Below are 22,045 nucleotides of genomic sequence, written 5' to 3' on the forward strand. Positions count from 1 at the left end.
TAAAGTTTGGGGTTGAGTAGTCATTCATAATCAAATATTTCCTATTTATCTTTTTCATCATATCTTACCTTTCATACTTAGCCAGACATATTATATTAGGTTGAACCATATGAAATTGCCGTTTTTGTTAGTCAAAAATGATCAAATATCAGCAATATTTTGAAATTTAACCTAATATATCAAAGGTGCCAGATAAACATGTTATTTGATTTGAGAGGATCTAGAACATCTGGAGGTTCATATTTTCAAAAGCAGACTCCACTTCCCCAATCTATATTATGGGGGAGTACCACCTCGCAGTGTTGCTGGAGGATTAATTGGAAAACATGTACACAAGAGCTTCTTAGTTCAGTGCCTGAGATTATTTCTAAGGAATCTTTACCTGAATGGGCATAATAAGCCTTTGTCCTCAAGAGGCTTACAGTCTGACAAAGACAAATTCTGACTTACCCATTGAGGAAGATGCCAGATAGCCTGGAATCTAGTGATTGGACAACTAATGTTAACCACAAGGTCCCAGGGTCAGAGTGACTTGGCTGGAATATTGGGTCTGCCGTATGCCTGCTCTGTGACCTTAGGCAAGTTACTAATCTCTCTGCTGCTCATTTTTCTCATCAGTAGAATAGAAATAACATACCTACCTCACAGAGCTGTGAAGATTAAGATAATGAATGCAAAGGGCTTAGAATTGTTCCTGGTATACAGAAAGTACTCGGTCAGTTTTAGTTGCTACTGCTACTTTTATAGTTATTCTAATATTCTTATCCTTTGGATGAGAGGAAGGCTTAGAGTCCTCTTGGCACAAGGTGGAAGATCCTGCTGCCTACCACCTCAAGGTTAGGTCTCCCCTGTCAGCCTCCGTGGGGGAGATCCTAAGAATCGGGGGGTGGAAGCCAGCAGAATTATCCTCAGCCACCCAGAGCATCTGTTGTCCAACTACTCTGGATTGAGTGAGGCTTCTCATATCTCATATCTCTGATTATATGGAAAGCTCTGCAACATCTGAGGGAGCACAGTCCTGATAAGACTAGCCTCATTTCTGACACCAGCTGTAAGTTCAGGGGTCCCCAAAATCACCTTCAAGTTTGATAATTTGCTAAAAGGATTCACATACCTCACTGAAAGCTATTATACTCATAGTTATGGTGTATCACAGGGAAAGGATGGATACCAGCCATAGGAAGAAGTGCTCAGGGCAAAATCCAAGAAAAGTTCCAAATGTGGAACTTCCAGTTGTTCTCTCCCCATGGAGTCAAGACAGCATTACTTTCCTGACATCGATGTCTGACAATACACACATAATATTGCCAAACAGGAAATTCCTTCAAGCCTTGGTGTCCAGAGTTTTTATTGGTGCTCTATCACCTAAGCATGGTTGACTTCCCACGTGGCAAATCTCAGTCTCCAGCCCCTCAGGATGTTGAGCTCATACCAAAGCCCCCACCCTACATCACGTTTTTGCTGTGGCTCAAGACCCACACCACAAATCACATTATTACTATCTGGCTAGCCCAAGGTCCCCAGGCAAACAGATACACTTCCATTAGCCACAACATTCCAAGGAGTTAGGGATTACCTCCTAAAAGGTGAGGGCAACGACAGACCTCATTTGGGGCAAGGTTAAATTCTTTACTATATAGGTTTTGCATAGGTCTGGGGACAGCAAGATATGGGACATAGCCCTTATCCCAGGAAGCTCAGAGTCTGCAGGGAGAAACAAAGTAGTTAACCAGTGCAAAGCCAGCTGGTATGTGGTTGTACAACTGCCCATGACCTGAAGGGAACTGCAGTGAGGTTCTTCCTTAAAGAGCTGGCGTGGCCTGGCACCATGGGAATTATGTCGGCTGATTGGGAAGTGTGCGTCCCAAGGTTAGGCTCATGTAGCATATCTAGATTAGAAATTATTGACTGATTGGGGCATGCTTATCAGTTCCAGAGGATCTCCCTATTAAGCTGACCTCAACCACTCACTGACTTTGGGAGCCAGGGGAAGTTTTGAACCCCCTGGAACAAATGGGAAGCTTGGAATCTCAGTAACGGTTGAGATTGCTGTTAGACTGAGCAGAAGTCAATGAGTATTTGGGGACGAAGGTGTGTGAACATGATTACATAAACTATCAGAGACCTGTCCACAGATAGCCCTCACTTGGAAACTGCTCTCTCCAATGATTGTAATGCCTACACAGGACACCCGTGGGATCAGGAAGAGAGCACAGCCATTCACCTAAGCCTTTTCAGTGGCTGTCCTGGCTTCTTCTGGGTGGGGGGACAACCTTGGATGCTCTTTGGCCCAGCTGCCTGATGGCCAGGGCCATGGTCTCTGTCACACTCATTCCCATCTCTCACCACTCCTGGGAATTTGCTTACCCTGCCATTGATCTCACCATCAACACTCTGATGGAAAGCTAAGCTCACTGTCCCATTTCCCTCCACCCACATGCATTTCATGTTCTCTTTATGGTCCTCACATTCATTCTCTGCGTCCCTAGGGATCAGCAGGGACCATCTCCATCAGACCAATTCAGAGGGACGGTCACATATGTCAGCCTGCAGAGAAATAGCCTCACCAAGAAGGTTGCCAAGTGTCAGTGGGAACCATAAAGACCACATCTGGACGTGGACCTCTGCAGTGATGCCCCATGATCTTATGTCCCAGGAAGTTTCACCCCCTGCCTGAACTTAGCCTCTTTTAGGAGGCGGGGCAGCACATAGCTTGCCACAATCCTTTATTCGTTCAAGAAGAGAAGCAGACTCCTGCTCTCATCTCAAAGCACTAATATCAGCAGCCATCTTTTCATAACTCAGTAATCACTGATGCTTTTCTGGGGGCAGGGGTTTCTGAGTAGTTTCACATTTTGACATTTTGTGATTTTTTTTTTTCAAAACCACAATTTGGCATCTCTGTATATGACCCCAGGGCAACAAGAAAAAGGAAACTTGGTTCCTTCAATTCATAAATGTTCACTGAAAATTTACCATAAGCCTAGCACTGTTGGGGTGCTGGGAATTCCAAGGTGACAGAGATAGGGTTATGGTGCTTGAGGAAAACACAGTCCAGTGGGAGAGACAAGCATGCAAATAATGAACTGGGCAGTGAAGGGACTGATGCTATCAAAGAGGAATAAACGATTCTTTCACAAGGAGTGAGGATCAGGAACAGATTCCCAGAGGCGAGGGTATTTCAAACGGGCCTTGCCTTGAAAGAACGTTAGACCTCCACAGATTCAGGAAAGAGAGAAGTTGTTTCGGGAGCCACACAGACAAAAGCAAGGAGGTATGAGAATACACATGCATTCATGGAAGACACAGAACAGCTAAGGCCACCAGCCACAGCTGCAGCAGCTGTGCACTGCACAATTCGAGGGGAAGTCAGTTATCCAGACTGCAATGTGAAGGGTGCAGCCTGGAGCCGTGCAATATGGCGGCTGGAGAGAGGATGCATGGGAGGTCTGGGGAAGGCATAGAGAGGAATTATGGGAGACTTTACTTTCATTTCATCTGTCACCTCAGCCATCACTGTGGAATTGTTCAGCAAACATTGGTTGAGCAACTACTGAGTACTTGAGATTCTACCATACCTTGCCATTCTCGTCTATGGCACCAGCAGGGGATATTGAAGAATATCTCCAGGGACACTTAGCTGTCTAGTAGAAGGTCATCACTCTTCAGATCTGGGGCACGTCATTAGCCCACATTTCAGTGACAGGTGGGTGTTAGTCAGTGGGACTGAGCCCCTGTTGCCTAGCATCATAAACGTCTTAGAGCAGCAGGGGATGGTATTGACCATGTAGTTCAAGACCCTTATCCTATAAATCAGGAACTGAGGGCCAGAGGAGGAATGACACCTTCAGAATCACACAGCTTGCTAGTTTTAGAATCTGGACCGGAAGCTAGGCTTCCTACCTGGAATCTCAGTAATCTGCCCACCAAATATGTCAAAAATTACAACTGAGTACCCTGTATTTATCCTTCCTAGACTGGGGGGTTGTGCCTGTACTAGTTAGAGTAAGTAACCCCACTGCTATGAGAGGTAACGCTTGAACTCTCAATGACCTAACAGTAAAAGTTTGTGTCTCACCCTCGTCCCAACCCAGCAGGGGTTGGGCAGCTCTCCCGGTAGTTACAGGAGTGCAGGAGGGTTCTAGCTTATGATGGAAAGAACGGAGAAAACACCCACTCTCACTGCCTTGGCCTAGGCGGCGATGCACACCTGTTGGTGAGAACAATCACAGATTGCATCCAGATGCCACAGGGCTGGGAAATGCAGTTTGCCTGTGTACCCAGGTATAGAAAATGAGCCCCAACCAGCATATGCCACAGACGTAATATGAAAAGTCCATGTCATAGCTCGTATCCCGAATTCTAGCAACACAATGCCAGTCAAGTGAGTGGTTATTTGATCTTTACCCCAGAGCCATCACCTCCTTGTTCTGTACCTCTTGCCATGTTCTATTCCACAAGGTGGAAACTGTCACCCAGAGAATGCAGCGACCTGTCCAGGGTCATACCCAACTTCAAAGGTCCAGGACTTAAACTCAGGAAATCTAGATTTCAGGGAGCATTCCTTCTCAGTTCTGGTACATCTGACGTTATCTTCAGGTGGCACATACCTTCTCGCGGGGACCTATATTCATGGCAGCACACTTCTGCACTGGCTGTGTGCAGTGAGAGGAGGGGTGGGCGGTGAGGCCCTGGGGAGGAAGAGAGAAAGGAGAGAGGAACAGCCGGCTTCTCTCAGAGCTCTTGTCCCCCATCTGCCAGCCACACTTCCCTCTTACTCTGCCACAGAATTGTTCATTGTTCTCAACAGTGAGCACCGCAGCCCAGAATATTTGTCTGCAGGAGAGAGCAGCAGGGACTGACTCCTGGGCCGGATGTATGGGGGTGTGTATGCTGGCTCACGTGCTTGTCCACTGCTTTGGTGTCAGCCGAGCCTCCCCAAGGTATAGAGCAGAAAGCAGTATTCCTTTCCACCTCCAGGCACCCCAGATATCAATCAGTACCCGGGGAAGGTGATTTTGCGGGAAGGCATTGAGTTGGAAAGAGATGTGGGTATTCAGTTTCTCCCCTGTGCCCACTCTCTGAAGGCCCTTGAAATAACATCAAAGTCCCTTCACTTGGGGTTTCGGGGCTCTTCCTGGGTACTCTGTATACATGCCTCCTGAAGCCTGTTCATGCACCACTATTATCACCATCTCAATCTTCCTGACAGCGTGTCAGACTCATCACTTACCTCCCTTTGACATTCCTGCAGGCGTTGCGAGGGCAAGACTAGGGCGTGGAGGATTTGATTTGAAACCATTTTGACAACATGCAGCTGATATTGCCTCAACCAACAAATTGTTTAGAGCTACAAAGTTATGGTTTCTTTAGAAATCATTTTTCAGTTCCTGGGTGACCACAACATAATTTTAAGCCCTTTTTATTAGCAGCCTTAATTCAGGCTGTCGATGAAACAAAGCTTTGATACAACTAACTTTTTTTTTTTTTAGCAAAGGGATATTAAAATTTATTGGCCTCCTTTGTGAAGGCACTAATTGTTTTCATTACCTCATTATCTCATTTTTGCTTCCATTTACCTTATTATCTCATTTTTATCCCCAAAGCAAAATGTATCCAGTTACTGTGTGCAAGGTACTTGATTAAACACTGCAAGGGTCAAAGATGATTTTAAAATGGCTCCATTCCTGCAGGAGCTCAGTCTAGTGGCTGTGATCACTTACAACCATTGTGACCACTATCAGCAGGTCACAGTTACCGAGTGAGCTCATATTTCGTGCCAGGCAATGCACAGAACTGCCACGCATCACCTCATTTATTTGGCACACCGTTCCTAGGAGTCAGGTGCAATTATTCTACCCACTTTACAGCCAGGTAAGCTGAGTCTCAGAGAGGTGAGGTCACCTGCCCAAAGCACTGAGCTAGTATGCAGTAGGGCTGGTAGTTAAGCCGCTGACTCTGGAGTCAAGACACTGACTATCACAAATCTGGCAACTAGAAGCCAGAACCATGGAAAAGGCTACAGCAGAGTGACAGATGGAAGGAGAGGTTAATTAATTCTCACTGGGGAGCCTGGGAAGGTGACCTAGATGAGTTTGAATCTGAGCTGGTCCTTAAAGCCTTGGCAGGGCTCCCAAAGGCAGAATTATATGGGAGGAAGTCCAGTGGGAGCGAAGCTCACTAAGGTGGCACATTCTGCTTAAGGAAGGGCCCTGAGGAGCCCACTGGAGCAGGAGAAGGAGCCAATTCAGGTTTCCCCCAGTTTTCTTTCCTGTTCTCTCAGGTAGAATCATTCCAAAGACATTTATATGATCCTGAAAATGATTCCATTATAAAGAGCAGGGTTGTCCCCTCCCACTTTGCAGATGGAACCCTTTTGCAGAGGGTTCTGCTCAGAATGGCTGAGGGACAAAGAAAGCTTCCAGGCCTTTGTACTGGAGGGCTTAGCCACATGACTTCAGGGACCTCTGGCCTGTGGTGAGCTGGCAAAGCCTGGAGCAGCCTGTGGCCCACTCTGCCTGGGCGCGGGAGCCAGGCAGCAGCCCCAGCAGGGAGGTACAGGGCATTCTCCTGCCTGATTGCCAGCATCCACCCTCCGTTCTTTCCTGTGCTCTAACCCTCCCAACGCAACAAGATGACTCTATGTGTTGTAATCTCAGGCACAGCTTGAGCCATCATTCTAGGAGATCTCCAGGCCTTTTTTCCTGCAAGCAGAGTCTACAGGACCAAATGTTGGGAGAAAAGGCCTGGAGTCCTACTCCTCCGTAACTATGCTCTGCTGACCGTGGCTCCCTGCCTGCCCTGCGCCCGGCTCTGTACCCGGGCCTGGGCACACTGCTGCCCCTGCAGATAAAGGCCTCAGGTTTCTACTCTGAAAACAACCAAAAATGAGCCAGGAAACAGGCAGCAAGTCACTGTCATTAAGCAAATGAAGAGTTTTTAAAGCAGTGACATGCCGAGGATGGGGCAAGCGTAGTTCAGCCGCAATCACAGAAGGAGAGGTGAGGCAGGTAGGAGAAAAGTCTTCCTGACCTTTGGGATGGCCAGGAGGTAAGGGCCACGTGGCATCTTCTTCAGTAGAACCAATTGGGGGAAGGGGCAGTCCATCCTGAAGGGAGCGTTCACTGTGATCAGGAGCCCGGGTTTAGTTCTCCACGTTGGAGAAGGCGGTGCTCAGGTCACCTGGGCCCAGGTGTGCCCCATATCACCTGGGCATCCTGTTAAAATGCTTACTCAAATTCAGGTGATCTGGGCAGCACCCACGAATGCATTTCTAACCTGCTCCCAGGAATGGCTGCTGATTCCGTCCAGGCTGCGGACCCCACATCCAGAGCAAGGTGGCAGAGGAGGACGCAGTAGGGTTCTCCGTGAAGCAAGTGGGATGAAGACCCAGGTGTGACTTTCCAGTTGTAATTTTCTCTTTTAAAAACCCTGAGGTATTTATATGGGGTGGGGGGGAGGCGAGGACCAGATGTGGGAGGAAAGTATATTCTGTTGGTGCAGGAGGAGCAGCAGACGACTTCAGAGCCCCGTTCAGACCCCAAGTGGCTATGCAGGACCCAATCCCCAGCAACACCTGCTGTGCCCTGGTCTCCAAGAGTCAGGTCAGGCCTCGCTCCCCAGGGGACAGAAGGAGTGACCTCACTGGGTGGAGGTGGGAGTAAATGATTCTAGCTTTTCTCCGCTAGGGATACCATTCTGGCCTCACTTGTTAAGACTAACATAGCCTGGGGATAGCAAGATATTCCGATTCATGACAAATTCAGATTACAGAGTTTGTCGAGAGCCATCCTTCAGTGACGTCTGAAATGCTTGCACCTAGAGGGCCTGGGGGTCTCCTCAGTGTCCTGAGGAGACTGTCAATAAAACAAAGTCCAGACCTAAAGTAGTGTTTGAAGAGTTTATATGAACAAAGGTCTGAGGACCAGCCTGGAAGCAAAATCTCAATAGATTGAGAAAATGCTCCGGAGAATGGCAGTTTGCAATTTCTCTTATACACTTAGAATCAAAGGAGGAGGTGTAAGCAAGGTTTCATGAAATCCATTGGTGGTAGATTAAGGAGGTGGGAGGAAGCAAAGTGGGGAAATCTCTAGGACTGGATGAAAAGGAAAATGGAAAGACACACACTTCTTTACACTGGTTGGCACAGGGTAGGTAACATTTAACAATACAGGAAACAGAGATGGTATGCGGGCAACAGGTAACGGGGAGTCTCGGTGTCCTCTGCTCGGGTGGCAGGAGGTCTGTTTTAGAGGGATTGGAAAAGAGAATTTCCCTGATAATTTAAAGGTATGTTACCTAGATGCTCAAGGACAATTGACAAGGCTTACTTAAGGTAAAGGGTAAGCTTTCCCTTGGGAAGCAAAGGGCCTGGGGCGTGACTACCCACCATGACCTGCCCAGTTGGGAACTTATGATCAGACCATCCTGTGTGGGTGCTTTCAGTCACTGTGCTTGTCAGGCCTGCCATGTGTGTCCCCCCTGAGATTGTCAGGTCTGTTTTGTAGCCCCTTTTTCATTCAGAAGACAATCTCACCTGCAGCCAGCACCACCATGCTGGAGGTACGTGCCGCTCAGGAACTCAGACGGTTCCTTGTGTGTGTGTTGGGGGCGGGGGCGGGGAGCGGTGGACCCTTTGCTGTCTTTTTTATACCACTCATCATCTCAGCTAGTCCTCCCTTCAGCTGAGGAAAAAGGTAAACTCAGCCCAGGTTGGCCTATTTGTCACCAATTTCAAATCGCGCAGGCCAAAACTATAATCCACCCAGGAAACAGAAAGGGTTCATACCATTTACTTACATTCCATTTCTGCAGCCCCAGGGCAAGAGACTGGGGGGCTTATCCCAGAGAGATCATGCTGAGGGGCCAGGCAGTGGTCAGTGACATGGCTGCTTGAAACCCCCTTTCAGTCTGGGCTCCCCTTGGCCAGGTTACTTTGTTTGACACAGCAGTCTAGCACCCTCCATCCACCCCCTTACAGCCTCCACTTACTAGCAACCCTGCTGCAGCAGGTTCTCAAACTGGCTTGATTTTGCTCCCAGGAGACAATTTGCAATGTCTGGAGATATTTTGTGGCTGTCAGAGCTACGGGCAGGTCCCATAGTCATCTAGTGGGTAGAGGCTAAGGATGGTAAAAAACATCCCACAGTGCACAGGACAATTCTCCCCCCCCCCCCCACCGCAAACACACACACAAGAAAGAATTACCAGGCTCTAAGTGTCATTAGAGCTGAGATGAAGAAACCCTGCCCTAGACAAGTGCCCAGGACTGACCTGGGACAGCTGGATACACAGGTAGCTCAACTAGGACTTTGCTAGAACACATGCCTTAGGATGAGGTGTTTATTTTCTTAAAATGTGGATCCCTGTAACTTGCTCTCTCATCCACCTGCCTTTGTCTTCTTCCTTTCACATTGTCCTCAGGTCTTTTTGTGAACTCAGCATTGAAGAGGTTTTGATAGGTGGCTGTGATCTAGCAGGTGAATGGCTGGGGAAGCCAAGGTCTTTTCTTGTATTACATTCCATCTGGTCACCTTGCATTACATTCAATCCTTAACATCACCAGAGTTAGGGCTGGGTGGGGAAAGGCACAGGCAGTAGAATTAGGCAGTCCTGGGTCTTGGCTGCGTGCCCTTTGGAACTGAGTTAACCTCTCTATCCTCAGCTGCCCCTCTTGCAAGGTGCATGTAACCATGCAAGGGTTTGAACATGGTGGGTATTCAGGAAATGAGAGCTAGGTGGCTATAAGCACCCAACACGTTCATGACATGCTTGTTTTTCCCATCTAACACTGGGTAACCAGGAAGAGAAATCAAGTCTCTAAAGTTGAGGAGTAAACACACTGAAGATGTCAGTAACCAGAGGCAGAGAGCGAGTCAGGATTCATGCTAAACAAAACGGTGACGTTGTGACTGTACAAGCAGATGACCTTCTCATCTGTGTGTGTGCTGAGAGTTTGCCAAACATCAGGTCTGAGGCAGAGACTATTGGAGGAGGGGCAGTCATGCAGGTCAGAGCCGGTGTGTGTGCTTCTGGGGTGCCGTGTGGCTGTACATGTTTGTGGCTGGGTGTGCAAGACTGTTTGTAGTCACATGGATTGGATTCCTAGGCCATATGTAGTGCTTTCGAGATTCGCCTTGTTTTGTATTTTTGTTTTTCTCAGGTAAACACGCTGGCATTAAACACCATGCTGTTATTCATCTATTTCTGCTTATCTACTGCCTCTTTCCCCCAAAAGGCTCTATCTACACCTATACTCACTGTGGGGGCGGAGCCCCAGGGAGTAGTTTCCAGGCTCTCGGCCTCACATAGACAGGTGCTGGTTCAGGTAGTAAATGGCCAACTGTGATTGCATGGCCATCAGCTGTGGCTAGTTGGCCGTCAGCTGTAACCAGTGAGCCATTGGCCACAATATAACTGCTGTGGCTACGCCAGAAAGAGAGAAGAGAGAGAGAATGGGGGCTAGCAAGAAGATGGCGGCTGGGCTGGCAAGCGTGGATGGCGGTTTGCGGACAGTGTGGATCCAGCCTCCAGTGAGAGTATAGTGCCGCCAGAGAGAATATAGTGGTATGACTCCCCTACCTATGGCTCCGTGGGTGTTCCTTTTTGGCCTCACCATATCCTGCGTTCTTGTATGGGGAGCGGGAGCAGAGACCCTGCAGGCCTCCCTGCATGACAAATGGCGCAGCGAGCAGGGTCTCCCGCATGACAAATGGCGCAGCGAGCAGGGTATGGTGCCAGCCAAAGCTCTCCAAAAGATGGTGGAGCAGTCTGTGTGTATGAACACTCAGTCTCAGGAAGACCAGGAGGAGCAGCTGCCGGAGAGCTGGACCCCCGTGGAGGGGTGGGAGGACGTGGACGGTTCTCCCACCAGCACAGGAAAAGCCATGCAGCTGCTGCAGAGATGGAGCCCCGTGGAGAGGTGGAAAGATGTGGGCGGTTCCCCAACCAGCACAGGCGGAGAAAGCGAAGGTCGTTGCAGCCCTGTGGGCCGGGGAAGTTCCTGCTCAGGCAGCCCGGATGCAGGACTTATAGTCCCAGGAGGTAACGCTTGCTGAGTCCTCCATGGGAGATGAGGGTGAGGTCCAGGTCGTCCCTCACCCTCAGGACAGCCCTGGCGAATGACTATGGACTATGGGGAATTGCCTTCCATCCCTAATTTAATGGACCGCTTGACTGTTTGTTTGGGAACTGTTGTTAGTGGAACTGGGGGATATTTGCTTTTGTCTCTTGACTGGCCGCCATTGAGAATATGTAAGCACCTTGATTGTGAGTCGCTGTTGTTCCAGCAGGGTACCCTGAGACCCCTGGCTGAGTCCAGGAAGTCTGGCTGAGCCCTGAAGATACCCTGGCTGTGCCCAGGAAGTCGGGCTGTTCCCAGAGAGAGTGGCAGTGCCCTGAGAGCCCTGGCTGAGTCCAGGAAGTCTGGCTGAGCCCTGAAGATACCCTGGCTGTGCCCAGGAAGTCGGGCTGTTCCCAGAGAGAGTAGCAGTGCCCTGAGAAATCCTAGCTGTGCCCGGGGAAACTAGTGGTACCCTAAGAAGTCCAGGAAGTCTGGCCGTGCCCAGAAATACTGGTGGTGCCCTGAGAAACCCTGGCTGTGTCCGGGAAGACAGGTGGTACCCTAAGAAGTCCAGGAAGTCTGGCTGTGCCCAGGAGTACTGGTGGTGCCCTGAGAAACCCTGGCTGTGCCCAGAGAGCCTAGTTGTGTCCAGGATATTGCATTCACCCCCAGGCTCCTACAGGGCTTGTCGCGTGAGGCGAGAGCCTGTAGGGGTGGAGTGTGGGGGCGGAGCCCCAGAGAGTAGTTTCCAGGCTCTCGGCCTCACATAGACAGGTGCTGGCTCAGGTAGTAAATGGCCAACTGTGATTGCATGGCCATCAGCTGTGGCTAGTTGGCCGTCAGCTGTAACCAGTGAGCCATTGGCCACTAATATAACTGCTGTGGCTACGCCAGCAAGAGAGGGAGAGAGGAGAGAGAAGAATGGGGGCTAGCAAGAAGATGGTGGCTGGGCTGGCAAGTGTGGATGGCGGTTTGCGGACAGTGTGGATCCAGCCTCCATTGAGAGTATAGTGCCGCCAGAGAGAATATAGCGGTATGACTCCCCTACCTATGGCTCCGTGGGTGTTCCTTTTTGGCCTGGCCATATCCTGCGTTCTTGTATGGGGAGCGGGAGCAGAGACCCCGCAGGCCTCCCTGCATGACAAATGGCGCAGCGAGCAGGGTCTCCCGCATGACACTCACGTACACCCATACATATAGGTGTGGTCAACTTTCTAAAGCAGGAATATGTTTGTGTATCAAGATTAAAAATTATGCTAAATCTGTAAGCCAGGCTAGTCCCTCCGATGGGTTGCCAGGTTTGTCTCTGAGCTCCCTTGCCAGCTAAGGTAAAAAGGAAACAAGGACAAAACTACATAACACAACATTTTTGTGTGTGACCTTGAATGATGTAGTGGACAATTCTCTCGACCACGTTGTACGACCATGGCAGAAGTGGTTTTCACAACAAATCTCAACAAAAGCTGAGGGCATAGCATTAAACTGCAGATTAGTGAAGACAGCTCCCCACGGCTCCTGTGGGGACATGCTCTCAGAGTTTAGCTGATATGGAATAGAACTTAGGATGCCCAGCGGAGTAGATGTGTCACCATTCCTCATATTCTCTTCCCTAAGTAGAATTTCTCTGGCTTGGCTTTTTACCAGCAGTTGCTTACAGATAATTTGAGGTGTTACTTCCTTATGAGCATGTGGCTGCTACTTTTCTAGATCATAGCAGATACATAACTTATATAAAAGTGCCATCTCTGTTACAGGCATTGAGTAGGCATTCTGTATTCGTCTCTTTGTTTATTTGTTCATTTATTCCATTTATTTATCCATCCATCCATCCATCCATCCATCCATCCATCCATCCATCCATCTGCTGAACCCTCCCGTAATTTTGGAAAACAGAGTGGGAAGGTGTAGTAGTTGACGTTACTTATTTAGATGAGCTTAGAGCCTGCGAGATGGAGGCTGCCATTTATCCATCCCCCATGAATGACATGGTCCTCACCTGGAGTTGTAAAGGCCTGTGGGATAGAGTGGAGATGAACAGGCCTGGGTGTTTAGCAGGGAAGCTGTTGGTGATGTACGGGCAGGCCAAGCTGTGGGAGAGAAATCTGAAAGGCCATTCATGGAGTGTCTAAGTAATTAAATGAGTTCACCAACTGAGAGCCATGCTGTTAAAAAGGCTTCATGGTGTCCCTTTCATAAAAGGAAAACAATCCCTGGCTTCTTTCATTCTTATCTATATATTTGTAATTGAGACCATGCTTGTTTGCACAACCAATTCTATGGGTACAAGTCAATTTATTTTGTTTTTAGCACTATGCTACTCAGTTGCCAAGAAACACATCAATTGCTTAATGGTTTATCTAATTCATCCTGTTGATCCTTTGCAATATGATCCATTTCTTTGTTCTTGGTTAAACCAATCATGTGGCTAGATTCTAACTAAAATCCATCTCTTATCATCACCACCCTCCATCTCCTGGGCAGGTGCACACACATCTATGCACACACACTCACATGTACACATACGAGTGTATACAAAGCTTCAGAGAGATAGAAAACAGCTTAGAGCAGGAACAAGAGTCCTCTAACCCTCCGAAATCTCCCTTGTGACAACCTCAGAGCTGTCATATCATGAGGACCTGAATTTGAATTCTTCAGGAGCTGTGCTATTCTTGCTAATAAACTTGCTGGGTTTTCTGAAAATTAACCAGAACATCTTTTTTGTTAGTTGTATCATGCTACTGAAAATATTTCTATAATGCATTAGACCCTTTTCTCACCTTGGTGAATATCACAAATAATTGAACCTACCTTTGAATGATTAAGGCTCATTGTAGTCGAGGATAGAGGCTCATTAAGGTATAAAGGAAATGGATTTTGGAATGAGACAAATCTGGAGTTGGATTTGGGCTTTGAATACCACTCACATGCCTTGCGATTTTAGGCAACTTTTGTTAACCTCGGCTTTATGTACTGGTCTGCAGAAATAGAGATGATCACATTTACTTTGTAGGGCTGTTATGAGCATTAGAAATGATGTAGGTAAATTGCCTGGAGCTTAGTAGTATCCTGCATAGGATAGCAATTTTGTTTTGGCTTTTTTTTTTTTTTTTTTTATTCCAGAGCATGCCAGAGGAACATATAGTTATAAAAGGTGCAGGAAATTGAAACTGACTCAAACGTGGACTGTCCTTGGACAGCCTTCTGACGAGCTGAATTCTGGTGCCAAAACCAATGTCCTCCCTGGGAACAAAAGTGGGTAAAGATGCACATCTGATCTGTCCATTTGGCTTCTCACTGCAGAGCTGCTGTGTAAGTGTTGTGTGCAGTTCTGAAGAGCCTGCATGGGCGAGGCTATCACCTAGCTCTGCTACATCCCAGGTGAAATACAAGAGCAGAGGGACTGGGGACTTCAGCCCAGCCACACAGGGGAGTGATGGGGGAGGCTGACTTGGACTTCCTACCTCAGTTCTCGCAGCGGCGGCCTGGTCCTCAAGCCACATTGGTACCACCCTTCACTCAGGGTGATGGGGGGTCACTTATGTCTGGCAGAATGTCCTGCTGTGGAGCAGAGAGAAACTCAGAGAAGCAAACAAAAATATGCTCCTAGAGCATCTTGGGTCTCCAGTAGCTTTTAAGGCAAAGAACATTTTGATGAAGTATCAGCGAATTGTACATATGGATCGCAGGTCTTGGCCTCAAAGACACCTAGATGCAAACTTAAGGAGGAAGGTTTTGGCAGAATGTGTTGTTGGGAAGCTACCTTCTCAACCCCAGGCAGTTGAAAAGCCACGAGGGGAAGATCTGGAAGTTGGTGGCAAGAGGGACAGTGGCTCCCAAGAATCACAGCCCTGCCACATTTCTAAGAACAGAATTGTATTCAGTTGGCTCTGTATTTGCCAACCCACAATGTGCAGCCAACCCCTCAAAGGGTCCACTGGATAAGAAAGAGCCGAGGCCACTTAAATGCCTTTCCTTCCCTTTCTCTTGTTCAAACATCATGAAAGCAAACCCTGACATGTTCAGCTAGGAAGGTGTATGAAGGATGAAAGTTAGGGGGATGAGGAAATCCCCAGCCTATTCCCAGTCTCCCAGCCAATTGGAAACAAGGCTGGATTTTCAATTATTAATTAATCACAAATTAGTAAATAATAAAAAATAAACGATAGTAAAGTGTTGTGATGTCTTCCGTGCTTCTAGAAATGCTAAATGCTAAATGGCAATCCCCATAATAGACTCTCAATAAATGTAATTAAATGCCTACTAACGCCAAGTGCTCTGCCGGGCACATTGGAAATCACAGAGAAGCACTGGGTGTGTCTCCAGCTCCTCCAAGGGATCTGAGACTGGTGGGGATCACAGGGAGCATCAGGAAAAGGCCGCTGGCCATACCAGGCAGTAAGTGCCAAGTGTCAGGTGAGCAGGTGGCCTGCCAGCTCCAGGAGGCCACTGGACCAGCAGACAAGATAGTTGGCATGTGTTTCCTCCTTGTGGGTTTCATGGCATCAATTTCACTGGGAGAAACCCCGGTTAGATATGTTGTCTTCCAGATAGTAACAGTTTTTAAAGCCCAAGGAAGGAATTTTTAAGGGGGTCAGGAGAGAGGTGGGGGAAGAGGGATCATTCTCTCCCTGGAATCTTTGATCCAACAGACTTGTATTTGTTAAGGGAAAGGACCATGCTGCATTTGTCCCAAGACTTCACATCGGTGACATTAAATAGCTACCTGCCCCAGGACTGAGCACCTCACACTCACATGTACCGTCACAGCTGGACCCTGCTTCCACCAGGAGCCTCCGCCCTGCCTGGACCCCTCATGGGCACCCGCCAGACACACTCAGCCCTCATGTGGCCTCTGCTTTTCTTGTGACCGTTCTGCTCTGCTCAGCCTCTTCTCTGGAGTGAAGCCCCCCTTTCTGAAAGGGGTACCCTAAAGTTGCCTTACAGGTCTCCTTTCCTTCATTCCTCCGTTCGCTTCCCACCACCTTCTTCAAAACCCTATTTGAAAACACAAATTGTGTCCTCCCCTAAACGTCCCTGAGCGTGTGAAGCACTCACGTTTAAAGGGATGAGCTTCTCTCATGGCTAATCTATCTGTCAACAAAGTGTATTTCTCTAGGTACATGGCTTTAAACTAAGTTGTGAGGGAGGCAGACAGATGAAAAGACAAAGTGCTGGTTCTCAGGGAGCCCAGGTCCAGGAAAGGCGGGGATGTCAGAGAGAATCCTTACCAAGCTCCAGAGGAACAGACTCCAGCACATGTGATGCCGAGTGGGTGTGGCTGCACAGAGAGGTCAGGCAATGAGGACAGTGTGGCCATGGGGTCGTGAAGGTGAGCTTTATGTGGCCTTAGAAACAACATGGCCACTAGAAAGCAGAATTGAGAAAACAGCCCCAGAATCAAGATGGGCGTATTTCCATACTGAGAACCAAAAGGAGCCTTTTGAAAATTAGGACCATGATAGATAGAAAGGAGAGGGGAGGGGGATGGCATGAGGGAGAAATGGCTACCCTGAGTATACAGACAAGAACCTGGAAAGTCTGTTAAGTGACTGAGAGGATCCTGGTGACATAACTGGTGACAAACTGAAGTGACAGTTTGAAGAAGTAAAAACAAGCCCTGGGCCCTAGTCTGAGTTCAGGTACTGACTGTCGGTATTGCTGCCCAAACGTAGACAGGTCATTCAACTCTCAGCCCCAGCGTCCTCTCCTTTGTGGTGGGGGTGGGAGTCATGGTGGCAAAGAAGGACATGTACAACAGCTCCATGCCTCTCCCTTCCCCCCTCCAGCTGCGGACCCTGACTTTTGCTGCCATCGCTGCTTCCTCTTCTACCCAGGGCCACAGGGATCTCATCCCATGAGTCACAAGAGACGCTTGGAGGAGCAAGTCCTCTGACTTTCTAGGAGGAGGCACCCTTCTCCCTTAGTGGAAAAAGCCCTAACTAACTGGGCCTGTGCCAAGAGGGACAGATGAAGGGATGGCCCCACATCCCAGCCTGCAAGGCCCCAACCAGCCACCCTTGGCCCCTCGCAGTTTGCTTGTGGATGGCCTTTACCATTTCTGGTGCTGTGGGACCCAGCAAGGTACAGTTTTCCTCTCCTTAGGTCTGACCCACTTCTATTTAAGAAGTACTTAGATTTCTCGTGGAAGAGAAAATCAATAAACCAACTTTATATTCCTTTCTTGTGTTTTTTAAGAAATATTACAATAGTCCTTTAAGTGGGCTCCTTATTTTTTTATGGTAAACTGAGGCACAGGGAAGAGTAGCCACAGGCTTTATCGCACAGTGAATCAGAGTCAGGGTACTGGGGTGCTGAGCTCCAGTTCCTGACGGAGGTTTGGGAACCCTAATGTGCATACGAATCCCCACGGCCGGTTACAAGCAGACCCTCTGGACCCTCCCTGCAGAGTGACGGGTAAGATGCCTGGGGTGGGCCCAGGGCTTCCCTGGTCACAGGCTCCCAGGACTTCTGACACAGGTGGCCCAGGGACCATACTGGAACCTCTGCCCTAAGCCTAAGAGGTTCCTGCTTCCTCTGTTCCTTCTCCTGTGACAGAACGTCTTTCTCAGATGTTCTCTTTCTCTGCCCTGTTCAGGCTCCTGGCCCCAACATGGTCTGATGGCACCCTGTGAAAACCCCTGCCCTGGCCTCTGTCCCTGCCATAGCCAGACTGTGGATGGGGACTGGCTGGTGAGCTGCCTGTGGACGGGGCAAGGGCAGACCACTTGGAGGGCTCCCGGATGTGTGAGCCAGGCCGCAAGCACAGCATCCAAGCCAGGTGCTGTGAGCTTGCCCCCCTCTCTTCTCCCTCCCTGCAGTGGCTGGTGCTTAGGGCAAGCCTGAGCCAGCGTCCTATGGCCCGGAACCTCTCCACTGGGCACAGCTCAGCTGCCCTCTTTCTCCAGGCTTCCTGCTTTGGGGCCCTAATCTCTCCTCTCCTATCAGTCACCCCATCTCTTAGCTCTCCAATTCCCTTGCTATGTCTCCCCATCTCCTGTCTGATCTCACCCTATTGAGATTCCCCAACATCCAGCCTGTCAGAATGGAGCTGGGAGGCTGTGACTAATGTGCTTGAAGGTGAGTCATCAGCTAAATATAAAAATCCACTCACTCCTGGGATGCAAAAGCTGCCGAGAGGCTCCATGTCCTTCCCACCCAATCCATCCTTCCTCAGGGGCTGTTAAATTCCCCTGAAGTTTATTCAAGAACAGCAAACAAATAAATACCAGTGAGTGGCAGCAGCGCCTTGTCTCCCTACCCTGCAGCTCTCTTCTGCAGAGCTGAAGGCGCTGCAGGAGGAAGAGGTCCAGTTAGGAAGACGGGGGCCTGGGCCCTCCACGCTATTGTGAAGGAGGCAGGATTTACCTTCAGGACGTCCCCTCTCTTCTTGCTGCCCCTGTCCTTATTCAGGAGACCCCAAACCACCCGTCCTCTTGCAAAGGTAAAGCTGAGCCTTGTAAGCACACCTGTATCTTGCAGGAATCAGGTGATGCTTAACCGTCTGGGACTGAATAGCTGATGGGTGGGGTGTGCAGGTATAGGCCTCCTTTTGGACAGGTGCCCTCCTTTAGTGTCACTCAATTCCCTCCGCACGGATTGCTTTCTGTTTGGGCTGATGTAATGTCTTTGTTGCCCTTAAAATGTGGGCCCTTATTTTATTTATATATATATAAATAATATCACATGTGTATTTAATAATCGACACTTATTTTGTGTCAGGTACTGTGCTCAACATCTGGCATGGATTATTTCCATTAAATTCCTCAATCCTATAAGGTAGGTTTATCGTTATTCTCAGTTTACAGATGAGGGAAGAAGAAAAAACAATGTTCAGAAGATGAAAACGGTTGTTCAAAAGCGCAGCACTAGGGGTATTAGAACCATGATTTAAGTCATACTTTATACTTGACCTCAAGCTACACCAATAACTTTTAAACTTCCTTTGATGCCAGCCTGACCCATATAGTAAGAAAAATATTTTATGCCATGATTCATTGAATACACACACACACACACACACACACACGTATCTATGTCCATGTGTGTATTCACACACATACACATGAAACAAATGTTTAGGGAAACAACACTTACTATTGCTGCCTTCTAACTCTATTCTATTTTGTATTGGTCTGGTTTAATTTTATTTAAAAAGTTAAATAAATTTGCAACCTACCACATTTCTTTCATGACCCTCTACAGGTCATTATCTGCAGTTTGAAAACTGAGCATTACATACTTAAATGATACTAATTGTTCCACGGGACAGAGTCTGGAATGCGGAGCTCTAGTCCTGGGATAGGAACTAACTTCTGTGACTTTAGACAAGTGTCTTCTTCTCTCCCTGGGCCTGATCTTCCTAAAGCCTGTTGTGTAATAGAGTTGTACTAAATGACCCTGGAGGCCCCGCTTTCTTTATTCATTGCAAACCATTTGCTTGTATTTCCCTCTCTGGGGAAGCAGAGCAGGCGCCCCTCCCCCCCAGCTGTGCGTCTCACATGTGTGTACCTGTGCGGACCTGCGACGTAGGAAGAAGGACTGAGTGATGTCCTGGCGAGTAGTCACTCCCGCTTTGATGGTGTGCTCAATCACTGTGCTCATCACAGAACAAAGAGAAAATACAGTTTCCACCAGTTTGGGATTTATACTCTCCTGAAAAGGCACATTTTCTCATATGCAATGTTAATTTGACACCCCCCCAACCCCCACCCCATTTTCACCCCACCTCCGCCTTTTCCTTTGTCTGCTTGTTTATCTTACTAGACTGTTTGAAAAGCAGAGAAAAAGCCATTTCGCTGGAGATTAGACCCTGTGAGTGGCAGCACAGAGAGACAGAAACAGGGACAACTGGGGTAAATCAGAATGCTGTGTCTGACTCAGCAGGACTGGGTCCTGGTCTCCCGTGGGCCACTGAGTGGCTATCTGACCTTGGCCATGACACCTGACCTCTGTGGCATGTACTGGACATGAGGGCCTTGGATAAAGTCTCATCTAGCCCAGACCTTCCAGAATTATTAGTTTATACAATGAGGCAGGGGGAAAGAGAACAAGCCTTCGGGTGATGCTGTCCGTGAATGATCCATCCATGAAAACACTGAGGATGAGAATCACTTCGTTTTTAATAACAAAAATAACCAGTCATTCTTCTCTTGACCTCACTCAAAGGCTGTTTATCTAATTCCCATGAGTTTCAAACTTCCCAATTGGCTGCTGTGGTAGGTGAGCTCCTTGCGGACAGGTCACACGCCATAGGCTAATGCGGGGCTAATGCCATAGAGTTACTAGAGCAGATCGGCACACGGGCAAACCCATGCCGTAGATAAAGCTTTGGAGGAGAAAAGCTTTGCTCAGGTCCCAGGCTAATCAGTGACCTGACCGTGTAGGTGATGGTCACTGCATCTATCTCCGCGGCAGCCCCACCACAGCCCTGGGTTTGGCTGGGTCACCTGCAGGCCTCTGTCTCTCTGACTTTTGGATAAGGATTGTGTGGGGCTACTATGCATCCCAGGCCCACTCATGGTAGGCAAAACGTGCTCTTCCTTAGAGCCTGGCTCTCCAGAACACAGCTCCCAGGAGGTGGTTTGGGCAGGAGCATGCCCACAGCAATCCGTGCCACACCACCTCCAGGCCTTGCTCCATGGGCGTGATGGGCATGCTTCCTGTCCAAAGGTCCTGTTCACGCTCACCCTGCACCTTCCTGGGAGGACACTCAGGCCATTTGGTCTGTGCCCTTTGGCCTTCTCCACCCTTCTGGGAGAGGGAGCATCCTGGAGGTGGAGGCCCAGGGCACACAGGAAATAGAATCCCTTTTACCTGCAACTGGGCTCCTCCTTCCTTCCTACTGGCAGCCCCACTAGAAGCCACGTGGAACCTGGCTCTCTAACTGAATCTCACAGACTGAAGGAGGGTTTGAAGGGTGGTCTTGATCCCCTGCTTAGGAAGACGCAGACCCCAGTGACCACAGCCTCCAAGGGCAGAGGACAAGCGGCCGCTCTGGAGAGGCCCAACTCCCTGCCTCTGCAGTCCTCTCCCATTTGTATTCTCCTTCCTCTCTTCCCCTCAGCAGGGGATGCTGCCGCCTGGCCTCTCAGTGGCAGAGTCCTCTGGCTCCCCTTGAGGAGGCAAGAGGAGGGTCACAGCATCACCACGCTCCTGAGCAACAAGGGCCTGCATTTCTGGTTGTGCCTGACAACTACCTTGTCAAAACTGAGCCAGTGTGCCTCCAGTTCCTTCATCCAAGCCTTTATAAGCACCTACTATGTGCCAGGTACTTCCTCCACCCTCAAAACGCAGTTTACTCACAGCAGCAGGCCTCTGTTTATCGTCAGCTCAGGAATGAGATGCAGGGCCTAGGGGTGTGGGACCTGTGTGCTCCCACCCATCTGATCAAAGGCACATGGTAGAACACACGGGGGCTGCCTCCTCTCCTTCCTCCTCTGCCCCAGTTAATCGGGGGGAATAAGGCTGCGTCCTGCTCAGGGGTGAGTAGAGGACATTTTGGGAGCTTCCAGAGCCTTGGAAAAAGGAGCATCTGCCTGCAAAATGTTTCCTGCAATTGCAGCAGGAGAAGGAGGCATTATTATACTAGCTTGATGTGGCTTCAGAGCGGACACTGCAGGTAAGGAAAAGGGAGTGCTGTCTTCTCGGGGTCTGCTGCACTCTGGCTGGCCAGTGAGCCCATAGTAGGGAGGGTGGTGCAGGCACTTGGAAACCCATCTCCACCGTGTCTCCTGGGACCATGAACATAGCAGCTAGCGCTACAGGCAGTGACAGAGGAGCAAGAACTCTCCGGGTCTGGGGGCCCTATCGTCCAAGGAACCTATGGCTTTATGGGCATGGGGACTTTGCCTTCCAGAGCCTCACCCTAACATGCAGGTCATCTCAGAGCTACCAAGTGGAAGAAAGGCGCCAGACTCAAGCCTCGTTACGACCCCGGCACCTGCATTCTGCGCACGCGCTGCTCTTCCATCAGATGCCGAGCTG

The sequence above is a fragment of the Rhinolophus sinicus genome, linkage group LG02, assembly GCF_036562045.2.
Source record: "Rhinolophus sinicus isolate RSC01 linkage group LG02, ASM3656204v1, whole genome shotgun sequence".
Classification (NCBI taxonomy): domain Eukaryota; kingdom Metazoa; phylum Chordata; class Mammalia; order Chiroptera; family Rhinolophidae; genus Rhinolophus; species Rhinolophus sinicus.